This window comes from Equus asinus, chromosome 2 (genome assembly GCF_041296235.1).
Source record: "Equus asinus isolate D_3611 breed Donkey chromosome 2, EquAss-T2T_v2, whole genome shotgun sequence".
NCBI classification, from domain to species: domain Eukaryota; kingdom Metazoa; phylum Chordata; class Mammalia; order Perissodactyla; family Equidae; genus Equus; species Equus asinus.
Genome location: NC_091791.1, coordinates 136,088,925 through 136,100,933, shown reverse-complemented (window position 1 = coordinate 136,100,933; position 12,009 = coordinate 136,088,925). Strand labels below are relative to the sequence as shown.

Here is a 12,009-nt window from a genome sequence, read left to right as displayed (position 1 = left end):
TCTGGTGGTCCTGTCGTTTATTTTTACTTCGTGAACTTTAGATCGCATGATTGACCCACCTTCCCTGATGGGTGGTTTCTGAAAGCAAAACGATATCCCAGAGTCCAGGGGGAAACGGGGTTCCATGTGTTACCCTCCCAGAACAACTCAAGGCAGCATCCCTTCGGTCAGTTCAAGTTACAACCCAGCAGGAAAGACCCTTTCCAGAAGACTACCTCCAGTTATCGTCTATTGTCTGTATCTGCACTTCCCTGTAGGCCCTTCAGCAGTGGTTTTACTACTTTGACGACTGTGCCTCATGTGTTAGTCTTCAGCAGTGCCAAACATACAGATCAACAAATTATGGGGTAATGCACCAAATCTGCTTTGTCCCCAGCAGTGTGATTCTACTTAAAAGTACTGCTTTAAAGGGTCTTTGTGATTTTCTGCTTTTACATTGAGTTCTAAATTCCAATACATTGGTCATTTTCTCAGAGTAGGAAACAAAGTATCACGGATCACTCTTGAAGACTTGAAGCCAACCAGATAGATGAGTAACAACATTAGTTGGCCAAACTTGTGCTGCAGGGAGAAAAGGCATTCTCAGGAAAAGTGAACACAGCAGAATGGAGATAAACGAGAACGCCTGTGGATGCTCGGGTAGTATTTCCATTGAAAAGTATTGAACATCTCTGTAGCTGTTTTTCCAAGCCCTTTGACCAGGTTTTTCTCCACAGAAAAAAAGGGTATAAGGCAAATCAACGCTCTGGGTCTCGACCTTGCCGCATCTTCACCTCCCTGGGCTCACCCTGCCCTCCTCAGCTAGACAGACAAGGCCTCTCTGCCTCACCTCTAGTCCTAGAGGCCTTTCCTGGACCCAACACTCCCACGTTGGGAGCCAGATCTGGCTTCCCTTTTACTAGCTGCCTAGCCTGTCAAGTTCCTAAAATCTGAGATTCTTCATCTATGAAACGGGGCCAAGATTAGCACCTAGCACATAGGTTATCATGGGACTCGAATGCATAACCCGTGTAATGAAGTACATAGCACAGCCCCTCAGGTATGCTTGATAACCACCAACTGCTGCTGTCCTCAGCGTGCCACACGTGCTCCAGAGACCACCACAGAGGATGTTTAATAGCCAGCTTGGGACAAGCTGGGACAACACTCCCTTTGCCCCAGATGATGATGATGATTGTTAATACTATTCTCGGATGCCATACGCCAAAACCTGTAATAAGCACCTTACCCATGTTATTTCAGCTTCACATCAGTCCCCGTTTTACTAACACGGAAACAGGCTCAAGGAGGCTGGGTCAACCTACTTGCAGCCCTGTAGCTCACAGGGAGTGGGGTCGGACTTCAAACCTAGGCCTGTGTGACTCCATAAGCCCCGTTTGGATTCTTCCACTTGTTTCAGATGTTTTACAGCAGAGGAAAAGCAACTACTAGACATAGGGAGAAAGAGACGAAGCAGCAATTTCGGCTGGGAGGGTGTAGGCTGAGTCAGCTTGCAGCTGTCATGACCACGAGTGGTTTATCGCCTGACTTCCTCCCTGGGTTCCAGGGGTCAGAGGAAATCCATGAATTAAGGAAGCATCATGCAAGTCGAAGAATGATTATTACCTGATCTTTCTGATAAATAGAAAAGGGAGAACACCCAATCTCCATGTGGCACACACCTTGGGTCTGTCCCCAGGGTGATAACCTGAACAGGCCGCTCAGAGATTAGGGCTCCTCATTGGAGACACTGAGGCTGGAAGCTGATGTGGTCACCATTTAGAAAACCATGAAGTCAGACAAAGAATTCAAGATTCGTGTTCTAAATTCCATTGCTGAAATTTAGCAGGCCCGGATTTCAGAAGGAACAGCTGGCAAAGTTGCCTTATTCAGGGTACAACACTGGAACTCCACAGTGAGAGAAGGGGTACAGGGTAGGAACATAAGTGCCTTCCAAAAACGATGACATCTGTGATGAGAGTGCTACAGTCGTTTATTAACAAAAAAGGAAAAGTGCTTTGTGGATACATTCTGAACTTTTTGAGACTGGCATTGAAGGCAACGATTTCTCTCCTTATTGCTTCTAGAGGTTGTTAGCAGAAACAAACTCGAATTTTGGGGTATGCTGGTACATATCTTCCAGAGTTTAATACTTTGGGCCTGATTTTTCTTTTAATCTAGGGGAAAAAAATGTCTTTTATTTGAACAAATGTCTGAGTGTATGTTAACAATTTTTCCAACTTGTCAACACTATTTGTAGAAGTGATTTTTTTTTTCTTAATCTGCAGTCAGATGTACATACAGAAAAAAAAATCTGAATTCTCCAATCAAAACAAAAAGCACTGGGTGCTCAGGGAGCCATCATTCCCAGAATTGGAGACAGGGATTTGGAAAGAAATTAGAAATGTCAGGCGGCGCAAGAAATGTTCCTTCCATTATATATACTTTTTGACATTGAGAGTTTTCAGAGCTACATTCCTTCGACAGATGTCATAAATTTTGTGTGCCAAACAATGAATGAAGCTATGTTGAGGGTTCGCTAATAGGAATGCAACTTTTGCCAAATTTTTGACAAATGGGCATCGACCTAGAGGATAAGATTGGTTCCTGCTGCCTGTGAGAGTTTCATTTCCATCTGTTACCAAGGCCATGGAGAACAAAGAGTTGAGTCAGGGCCTTATCAGGGCCTGCCAAGGCTGAGGCCCTGACTGGAAATGCTGATTCAGAGCAGGAAGGAGGCTTGAAATCCTCAAGGCCTAGAGAGGTTCAGTGGCTTGTTCGAGGTCATTCAGCTGGTTGAGTTCAACCCCATCCAGTTCAGCTCTCCTGCGGGGCAGGCAGTGCAGTGCTGGGTCTGGAAACCAGAGGGGCCAGCGTTGCATCCTGCTCCACCACTCACTGAGACCCCGGGTTAATTTTACCACTTGAGCTGCAATTTCTTCATCCTTAATGGAGATGGTTCGCCTAATTCCCATCCCTACACACTTCCTCACAAGTAAACGAGGTGGAGTGTGTATAGTGCCCCCCTTCTCCTCTGGTCCTCTTTCTGCTCCTCAGCCCTAAGCCCTTCTCCCCCTGCATTGAGTCCTTAGGGAAACCGAAAGTAACTTTTTTCCTTTTGAAATGAAAATTCCCAGTTCCATCCCCCTGGAGGCCATTCATTGCATTGCAACAGTACCCCATACATAGAAGACATTCAAAATACATTTGTTAATTGGACAAATGGTCCAGACACAGACCCTCAAGTAACAATTCCGGAGTCATTAATCACCTGTGCACAAGAGGCAAAGAATGTTTCAAAGCGATAGATTCACATTTCATTTCTAAGCAAAACACTGGCCCTTGGAAATGAGTTTCTGTTGCTGCATTCTCAAACTGTGTTTGGATGCGTTGCTGAGTTGAGGGGAAGCGGACAGAATAAGGAATACTGCTCACAGGCCTTGCAGCCGGTGTAAGTGAAGGCAGGTCAGCCCCATTCATTCTTGAGGAGCCTCTGGGCAGGACCACTGTGGAACCCATTGTCTCCAGAGGAAAGCTAATGATGGGAAAGGTAAAATGCCCTTTGTGTGTGTGCCCAAGGAAGGACTCTCCTTTCTGTCTCCCAAGGGGCCAACTGGGCACGCCTGGGCGGGAGGCATGGAGGAGCTTCTGGGTGGATGCTTCATAGGAACAGGGGTGAGAGGGGAGCACACTGTGTGATGGTGAGTCTGTTTTCAACTCAGGAGATACTCAGGATTTGAAACGTTGTCTTTCCAGTGGAACTCTTGTTGTTTGGACTCATAAATTGGGTATTAAACTCCCAGGTACATGCAGTGAAATAATATAGCTCTGTGGCCTTCCAATGAGCCAGGTTTCGATGGGCTGACCACATCCTGCATCAGCACCCTCACCCCCACCCCATCCCATCCCAAGCCTCTGGGAAAACCATATTTCACAATAAAACACTTGCCGAGTAACTACTTGAATCATGCTGTGATCAAGGACACCATTATCTGAAGTGAACCCTGTCACCACCCCAATAGGGTTAAATATTGTTGCTGAAAGCACGGTGATGAGCATATTAGAAATATGAACCAGCACCCAGGCAATAGGATTTTTCATCTTTGTTTTTAAAGTGGATGACGGCTTCGTAGGGATGGCCAGCATATCTGTGTCTCGGAACCCAGCCAGCAAGTGATTAATTGCTGGCTTATTTAGCTTGAAGACTGCCATCATGTTTTGTCTTCCTGCTGTTTCCTCACAAAGTACTTCTTTCCAGAACATTCCAAGACTGCCTTAGCACCTTCCCAAGACATTAAAAAGGAACAAGGCAGAATAGTTTGCCGAGGAATAAGAATGTAATAAATGTAAAGAAAATGTGCCGCAACGAAGTGTTGCTAGTCTCAAAGTCTGGCAAAACTGCTCACATCTCTTCAGTGGCTAATCCTCTACTTGAAAGCCCCTACTGGACTGTCTCCTGTTTCTCGCTTGGGTTCTCTCTTCCCCCTCCGACTACAATTTTTTATTACTCTAGATCTCTTGTTCTGCTTGCTCTCTCTTAAACACAGAAAGGGCTTCCATGTTGTCTTCTAGTAACTAGAGAATAGATGTAAATTAAGATTATACTTGATTTGGCCTATGGGACTAAGAATTAAATTCCATTTCCACTTAAGAAGCACACACATTATTTTAGGGTCTATAGCTTGGGGGTTGTAGGACAATATAGAAAAAGCATAAAATAGTCTTCTTGACCTCACGGAGTCTATAATCTAGAGGAAGCAATGCACACACTTTAAAAAGTGATAATAGGATATGATTACATGGCAAATTGAGAGTAAATGATACAGGAGTGCATTGAAAACAGGTATCATGCCCCCTTCCTAGAAGATTTTTAACCACCTAAAATGAGTGGGAAAGGCTCTCAGGCGTGCTGTGTAACTTTCTCAGGTCCTCGAGCCACACGCAGTTCACGACTCGCTCTCACCTCTCAAATCTTAGAAATGAGCTCTGCTAGTTTATACAGGCTTTGGCTTTACTATTTACTCTGGCCACCAAGTTTTTTGTTCTTTATTGTAGGTTTCTTCTGCGGGACTTTAAAAATTCGCCACTCTCACCCACTTCCCATTCCTTGTTTTGTGCCATTTAACTTTTTGTAAAGTTTGGTTTTGCGATGCCTTGGCTTTTGTCCCAGAGCATCTCTCAATCTTTAGAACAAAGAATAGAGTATAAATAAATAATGACATCGACTCTTAGGGACTATAAAATCAGCTTTTCTACTCCACTAGGGAGGTCCACAGGGAGCATCTGCTTTCTGGGAAAGCAAATGGAGGAGAGTTGCCATGAATGCTCACTTCTTCCATGGGAAGACTCCCGAGCCCTTGCGACCCTGAGAGAAGGCAGTGACCTGATCTGCAGGGGTTCAGCCTTCGTAACGGGTAAGGAGGCCTGGGGATCTCCGGATAATCCATTTTCCAGCCTTCCAGGAAAGATGAAAAGTGAGGTGGTATGCCAGAGAGAATTGGGTCTTGCTACTGTATTGAAGGAACTGCAGGGGGCTGGGAACTCTCCTTATGCTTTTCTAACGTTGGTTCCTACCCAAGAAAGATAAAGTATTACTGATAAACGGGGCATAATTAAATTTGGATGAAAGAGACTCTAACCTGAAGAATTCATTCCAATTTGTCTAACAGCAATAGATATGTGTTATATATTTGAAGGAATATGTAAATTCCATGCAGCAGTTTGTGAGTTCAAATGAAAAGCTCTTTGCCACATTTGGATACAGAGTTGCAAGGCAAATAAGCCAAAATGTACATGCCACCATATAACTGTATACATTTCAAGTTTTTTGTGTGTCACAAAACGTTACAAAAGCAATAGAGAAAATCTGTGAAGGAAAAGGTCACTCATAATCTCACTACCACTATAAAAAATATATTTTCTATATGTTTTGCCTATGTGTGTATATAGGGCTTTTCATTCAAAACTTTATTCAAAAAATTTTGCATAAGCACCTTCCTATGTGACTCACCTAGTCTTTATGATATCATTATATGATACTCCATCTGCTTAATATGCCATAATTTGTTATTCTCCTATTTTTGATCATTTGGATTGTTTCTGATTTTTTGCTCTCGTAACTAGAACTGAGATGAGATTCTTGGTAATTTGGATATTTTCTGACTCATAGGAAATGAAAACACACCCTTTAAAAAAAACAAACAAACAAAGCTATTTCTTTTAAGTGCAGGCATATCCTAAATATAGTGTTAAGCTGTTTAACTCTGTCGTGATTCCCGCTACAAGGCCATCTGATTTCCAGGCTTTGCGTTCTTAAAAAAAAACAAAACACTTTCCCCACACTGGTTGAAATAGAGGCCTTGAAGAAATCTAGCTCCATGTGTTGTCTCTGTTTCTCCCCCTCTCCTCCTCCCACCAACAATAACACACAAACTTGAAATTTAAGAGATACATTCCCAGCAACCACTCCGCTCTTTGTCTAGATCCAGAGTTGATAAAAGTGAATAATGGGTGTGTGGGCTCCAAGGCACTGCCCAGGGCGATTCTCGTCTCCATTTTGGGAAGACCCTTAATTACTGGTAATGAGCAGTGATGCAGGAAAGAAGTCATGATGAAAGAAACCTAAGCTGTGCTGCGGAGGACGCAGCCTAGGACAGTGGTTAAAGTCCCAGGCTTTGAAGTAAGACCAGAATTGGAAAGCCACCTCTGCCACTTACTGGTTATGTGACTTTGGGTAAGCTACTTCTCCAACTGCATAATGGATGATAAGAATAGTACCTGCATTCACAGCATCATTAAGATATTGCAAGTAAAAGTTTTTGGTACAGTGCCCGATGCGGCAAACTGTCAATGATGGACAACTTCTTTTGTTATGCTATTATTTCAACACATCTGAGTCTTGTGTCCTTGCGAACAGCCCGTATAGCCAACTTCCCCAGGCTTCAAAGATAAGGCTGCCCTTTGTCTCTTCCGTACTCACCTGTGAGGCTGCTGTGTGGTGCTGTCTTGGCTCCTTCGAGGCTGCCTGTGATGTTCATTTCATCAGGATGGTTCAGGGCCAAATAGTCCAATTGGATCTCCCCCCTGAAATCACAAGGAGGCAAGGCTTCTTTGCCCTTCAGAACTAAAATCCAGTGTTGGTGAACAGTAAGAAGAGCCCCTCTCCAGTGGGGAGGGGAGGGGCCTGAATAGACCCTGAATGACAGAATGACCAACCATCACCAGCTCTCTGGGAGCCGCCTCCCCCGAGCCGCCCAGAAGGGAGCGTCCAGGTCAGTCCAGGTCGGTGTCTCCACCAGGGCATGATGGAGTTTCGCCTCCAGGGTTTGGTTTCCCAGGGACTTATCAAGGACACTATGAAAACCCAGCTCACCTAGTTGTTGATCCTATTCCCAGAGAGGAGAAGCTTACCTGGGACACTTGAAAGTTTTCTTCAGACAAAAACAATATCCTTGTCCTCCTCTGGTAAAAAAAAACCTTAGCATGTGAGGCCCTGCTTCATGGTTCCCTTTGTCAGGATGTGGCTCCTGCCTCTGTAGCTTTAGCCTTGAAACAAGGGGTCGGCGGGAGGAAGCGGGCTGTTCCTGTTCTCAGTCGGAGCAGTCCTGGATGTGCTGGAGGAGGAGCCTGAGCTGCTTGGCTGTGGCTTTTGTTGAGAGAGGCTTTGGGGTGTGGGGCAGGGCACAGGGATCTGGCCAGCAGCAGGAACAAAAGCCAAGCACCTGCCCTGGCTGGCCAGGGTATCTGACACCAGGGAACATCTTTCCTTTCACTCTCTATTGTCCTATGTCTTCAATGACATTCTTGACTCAGAGCCCAGGAATGGGGCTAGCGGGCACTCCAGAAATCCTTAGAGCAGTGACTCACTTGCGTTTTCAGCCTCCTCACCTCCCTAACCATGATTGGCACTGCTGGTCTTCCAGGTGGGGCATATCACTGCCCCCTCCACATAGCTGAGCGAGCTTCCCTAGGCCTCAGAGCTGGCGTGAAGGTGGGTCCTACAGGGACGTGCACTGAGTGCATCAGCAAAAGCAGGGCACCCAAGAGAATGAGAAAAAAATGATAGAATTTAATATTTTACACTTGCTCCAAAAAACATTGATGGAGTCACCATTGGAAAAATCTGAACATCCTTGGTCTGTCTGCCACTTATTTTGTAATGATATTTTATTTTGAATTACGAATGTGTGAAGGGTGCCTTAAGCCAACTGCATCTCATCCATGCCGTGGCCCACCACCATGAAGGGCTAGGCCCCTCTGCAAGCTTCTCACTTGTGCCCTCGACTCTCCCGAGGACCCCACCCACCATCCCCCAACACATTCACACACGTCCACACCCAGAGCCGTCATCACCAGCACCACTCAGGTGGGGCACACGCCGACCGCAGTTATTTCTTGTGTGTTAGGTTTCATGTGTTTCTATGAGTCTGCAACACTGATGAAACCTGGATTCAATACCTGGTTCTTCCCAGGTAACAGCTGGAGAAGTTGAGGCAAGCTACTTGGCCTCTCTGAATTTGTTTCCTCCTCTGTAAAAGCCTGTCCTTTATGGTCGCATTCAAGAATAAAAGAGAGAACATGTCCAGGAGCTGGTGCATGGCAGGCTATCAGTGAAGATTAGGATTGTTGGTGCCCTTTCTTCACTCCTGGCCCATTCTAAAAGGAAGATAGAGCAGGTCCCTTCTCCAAAAAAGAACCACCACTATCCCATATTAGCCTGGGGGACTTTGTAGGGAAACTTACCCTTTGAAGCAGCCTCCTGAGCCTCCTGCCTCCACTGCCTGAAACTTGTAAAGGGGAGGGGCTTTTCTGGAAAGAGGCTTGTTCAAAGGGTGGTGCTGTCATCATTTTTTGAAACCAATGCCTGATTTTTTCTTTTATTGTAGAGTCAGCCATCAACAAAGCACCAGGTGAGTGTGTCTGAGAAGCCCTTTGCCCACCTGGGAAGGGCAGGGTCAGCCCTGAGCCTCCTTGAATTTCAGCAAGTCCTGTTTCCAAGAAAGGCTCCTTTCCCAGGTCCCTGTGGTTGGGAAATGCAAGGGCAGCAGCAATGGTGGTGGTGGGAGGGCGGGCGGGGGAAAGGTGTGGGTTAGCACTTCCCACACTTTAGTGAGCCCAGGAATCACCCTGGAATCTTGTCGAAATGCAGATTCTGACTGTGGTCTGGGGCAGGCTCGAGGTTCTGCTCCTCATCGGCTCCAGGTGCTGCCGGTCTGCCGGTCTGGGGACCACACTCAGAGTGGCAGGGCTCCGAGATGTGACTTGGTATGTAATGTTGGCATTACTCAGACTGTTGATGTCACATAGGTGGTGGGAAGAGACAGAAACCAACTCCTCCAGCTCAGGAGTCACAGTCCGGGAAGGGAGCACGTGATGCCCACACCAGCCTCAGGGCCTCTCACCAGCTGAGGCTCTGGGGGAGGAGGGGGGAGGCCCCCGAGGGAGTTCCACAAGACTGTAGACGGTGAGAAAGAAGTGATTCCTCAGCAGGAAATCGGGGCATCTTAGGAAGGGAGCCTGAACACCAGGTAGTCCAAACCCACAAATGCTCACTCCAGCCCTCCCAGGACCACAGCAGGCCTTATGGGGAGCTAGGGCACCGGCCAGGTCTAAGGTGAGGCAAGTGAAGTGCCAGGGTGCAAAATTTAAGGAGGTGCTCACTCTCAAGGTCATGCCCTTGCATGTGATTACCTCCTTAACTTTAGCACCCTAGAGGCCTCACTCCCCTCACCCTAGTCCCAGCCCTGCTAAGGCACATACAAGTCACGCTTTGGTCTCCCTCTTTGATATTCCCTTTGGGACAGCCAGCCTGACCCTCTGTGCCTCCTTTCGTCCCTCAAGAAAATAAGAACCAAGCAAAAGTGAGGAAGAAAGTCTCTTACCATAAACATCTTCAGAATTTATCTTGGAACATCTGGCACCTAACCTAGGACCTGGCCTGTAGCAGGTGCTCAATAAATGCTTTGTTGGCATCCTATCACTCAATGGAAAGCATTTTTCCTTATTTAATAGCAGTTGCCCTATCAGAGGGCAGGGGCTGTTTTTTCACCATCTTTGCACTTAGTGTGTTCCTGCAATATAACAGAGGGCAGTACAAGTCTGTTGATTTGTACTGTTGAAACCACCACTCCTGAAGTTGTCAGTAGTTGTTTACAAGCTGGCAAATGAGGGACCTTCTTCAAAATATTTTCTCTTACTCTTCTAGAAATTCCTGTGTTAACAATTTATTCCTTTGACTTTCATTTTCCTTACCCACTTGTCTTATTTTAAAATACAGAGCATAGGAAAGGGATTACATTAACCAAAAACAAAGCTTTGCCTTCATTGCCTCTTTGCCCTGGGCATTTTATAAACCAGGCAGAACCTCACCCATGGGCTAAATTCAACCCACCTGTTTGTGTACAACCTGAGAGCTAAGAATGGTTTTAAAATTGTTTAATGGTTGAAAAACATCTCAAAAAAATACTATTCCATGGTATGTGAAAATTATATGAAATTCACGTTTCACTGTTTATAAATAAAGTTTTATTGGAACACAGCCACATCCAATCATTTATGTGATGTCTATGGATGTTTTTGTGGCACAACTACAGAGTTGAGTATTTGTGACAGAGATTTATGGTCCACAAAGTCTAAGATATTTACTATCTAGCTCTTTACGGAAGACATTTATTGCCTCCCTACTCTAAAAGGAGGCTCTTTGTACTCTTGTTACTTATCCCATCAGCTTGTTCCAGTGTTTTTTATAAAATCACTAGATGTAATTTAATTTTAGTGAGGAAGTGACACCTATTTTAGGAGATACATAGATTCCCAGAAAGGTATGTGTAAATAGAAATCTTATGAATAAAATCATTTTAAATATTTTTTATATTTCTACCTAAAATAATTATTTAGATTTAGAGAAATGCAAATGTTCTCCTCTGAGTTTTGGGGGTCCGGTTCGTCTGAAGCAGGCGCTGCCTCACCCCAGAGCTTCCTCCTCTTTATCTTGTCTTTTCACTGCTCATAATTCTTGGAGCTCAGGCCATCCGTACCGGGGCACTCCATACTTCATCTCCGTCTCAGCTCACCGGAGGCAGACTGAATTATGATCCAAGCAAGAGAGACTTTTCCCAGGGGTGGAGAAGGAAGTGATTTACTCCGGGTGCTCCTGACAATAGGCCTGGGAAATCATCTGTCTGCAGCTAAATGGTTTCCATACTGCAAGGAGCTGCGGGCGGGAACAGACCAGGATAGGAATTCCACAACTGGTATTTTTCTCATTCTCCCCCACTCCACTCCCAAGTTTATTGGTAAATGTGGGATTGTCATTTTGGTCCCCATATCCCCACACGGACTCTCTCCCCAAACTTCTGGGTTTTCAGCTGGTCAACTTCAAGGGAAGTAAACTTGGGCTGAGTTGGCAGCACAGGGATTTTCATGGGAGACGTCACCTCCCAGTTGGGAAAGTTGATGAAGTCTGATCTGAGTCTGAGAGTTGTGATTTCCCCTGGTGCTTTGGAAGTCTAGATTTTCCTGGATTTGCCAGAGGGATTTTGTTGGTCTCTCCAGTGTGAGCCTTGAAGCTCATCTTCCCTTCTCACCTTAGTCAAAGGGTCGCAGCAGGGTACTATATAAGAATTCACACAGCCAATAGCAGCATGGGAGCCTTCTAGCTGCCTCTAGTTTACTGGTGAGCAATTTAAAAGGCAGCTCCAGCTTCCGGATGTGAACTGAAGGAGTTAATGGAAGGCAGCAGGTTTTCTGCCTGGTGAATGTTTCCGTCTCCCCATTTTCACAGTGTAGTGTGGTGTATGTCGTGAAATACCTTCAAACAAAGAATCCCCAATCTTTTCCTGATGTGAAGAAACTTTGAATTTGCCCAGAGTCATAAAATCAAAATACTACCATACTCACAACACTTCTGACACCAGATGTGTGGATTTTCCACACATCAGGCAATTTTCCAACACCTGCTGGGTGTTCTACAATTCAATTCAGTTCTGGCACTATCTACCTGGAGTTGACGTCAGATCCCACAGGTTAAGG

At 45.5% G+C, this 12,009-nt stretch overlaps 1 long non-coding RNA gene across 2 annotated transcripts; it reads right to left on the bottom strand.

Annotated features, from left to right (window-relative positions):
* Nucleotides 1–1,955: 1,955 nt before the first annotated feature.
* LOC139044575 (uncharacterized) lies at nucleotides 1,956–7,702 on the bottom strand. Of its 2 annotated transcripts, none has more exons than XR_011501639.1 (3): nucleotides 7,390–7,702; nucleotides 6,959–7,062; nucleotides 1,956–2,833 (listed from the first exon to the last, which is right to left on the bottom strand). It is a non-coding gene; the product is annotated as an uncharacterized lncRNA (long non-coding RNA). The 2 variants fall into 2 exon arrangements; XR_011501640.1 differs by lacking the exon at nucleotides 1,956–2,833 and adding an exon at nucleotides 4,134–4,261.
* Between the last annotated feature and the right edge of the window lie 4,307 nt (nucleotides 7,703–12,009).